Source organism: Mus caroli, chromosome 16 (assembly GCF_900094665.2).
Source record: "Mus caroli chromosome 16, CAROLI_EIJ_v1.1, whole genome shotgun sequence".
In the NCBI taxonomy this organism is placed as follows: Eukaryota; Metazoa; Chordata; class Mammalia; order Rodentia; family Muridae; genus Mus; species Mus caroli.
In genome coordinates, this window is record NC_034585.1 from 33180234 (window position 1) to 33181909 (window position 1676).

The window sequence follows — 1676 nt, forward strand, 5'->3', positions numbered from 1 at the left end:
TCTCTCTCTCTCTCTCTCTCTCTCTCTCTCTCTCTCTCTCTCTCTCTCTCTCTTCTTTTATGTCTTTCAGATGGATGTAGGTAGTGGTTGTTACCTCCACCTAAGAATGGTATTTGGAGAGAAAACAATTTGGAACTTAGTGGTTACCTGAGTAACAAACCCAGGAATGATGAGCTGTCCTACTTCTAAGCAGCAAATTCCAATGTGATCTCATCCCTCTCATTGTAAAGAGATGCAGCCATCAATAAAGAAGTATTCTTGAAATAACTGTTTTCCTCCATTGTTACTCAGTATTGTGTTGACCTTTATTTCCTAGATAATTACCTTTAAATATGGAATATTTCATCAATTTGCATGTCATCCTTGGGAAAGGGCTATGCTTCCCTGTATCATTCCAATTTTTAATATATGTATTGTCAAAGAGGGCACAGTGTTCTTGGTTCAGAGTAGAAACTCCACAATGAATGATGCCAACTGGAAACTTTAGAAAACCTATGGCTCAGTTGCAACTGTTTCACCCCTTCCTCACCCCTGCAGGTGCACTGGTGGCTGTCAGGAAAGCTCACTCCTTGGTCCCTTCAGTTGCCCAGGGCCCAGCATGTCATCTCTTTCATATTTAAAATTAAATTTGTTTTTAACAAGTCTTGTTTTAAAACAATCCTAACATGTAAAGAAGGGCCCCTCTCCCCTCCCCCATGCTTCCCTCTCACTTGAGAGTCAGTTGCAGTGATTTCCCATCACCTACAAATACTTCCTAGTGTTCAATAGTGTGAATAGCAATGTGCACTTTCCACAAGACCATTCTTCTGCACAGCCAAAAACCAACAATCAATATCAGGAAATGAACACTGATGGCACAGTGACTTCTTGTTCTCAGGTGCTACTCAAGCCACTCATGTTGTTGCAATAATGACCTTTATTACTGAGGTTTAGTCCAGAGTCATGTATCCTATTTAATTCTGTCTTCTTTTAAAATTCTTATTCCATTTTGTGTGTGTGTGTGTGTGTGTCTATGTGTGTGTGTGTGTGTGTCTGTGTGTCTGTGTGTCTGTGTGTGCGTGTATGTGTACCACAGCCCTCTTGTGGTCAGAAGATAACTTGAGGAAATCAGTTTCCTTTCTATTGCATGGGTACAATGCTCAAACTGAGGTAATTAGTCTTGGTGACAAATGCCCTTATCCACTGACACATTGAACAACGTATATGCCATAAATACCATGCAGTTCAGATATTTCAAGTGTTCTGTTCAGGGACTTTCAATATTTTCATAAACATGTGCAAACTTCATCATGTCATTTCACATTATTTTCCTTTCCACACATAAGGAAGAGCTGTCAGTCCTCTACCTTCCTCCCTCTCCCCTTACCCCTCACTACTAAGCAGCCACTACTTCTGTCTGCATTTGCCTGTTCTAGACACTACATATGTATGTATCTGTGAATACACACATATGGAATAATTTCTTTGATTATTTGTAATTGCCTTTTTTCTATGAACAATTTTAAGTATTCATTAATATAACATCATTTTATATCTTTTTATACTTTTTTTTTGTTTTTTTTTTTTCGAGACAGGGTTTCTCTGTATAGCCCTGGTTGTCCTGGAACTCACTTTGTAGACCAGGCTGGCCTTGAACTCAGAAATCCGCCTGCCTCTGCCTCCTGAGTGCTGGGATT

At 39.7% G+C, this 1676-nt stretch overlaps 1 non-coding gene across 1 annotated transcript; it reads right to left on the reverse strand.

Moving 5' to 3' along the window:
• Nucleotides 1–326: 326 nt before the first annotated feature.
• LOC115029694 lies at nucleotides 327–429 on the reverse strand. The gene has a single exon (XR_003835241.1). It is a non-coding gene; the product is annotated as a U6 spliceosomal RNA (small nuclear RNA).
• Between the last annotated feature and the right edge of the window lie 1247 nt (nucleotides 430–1676).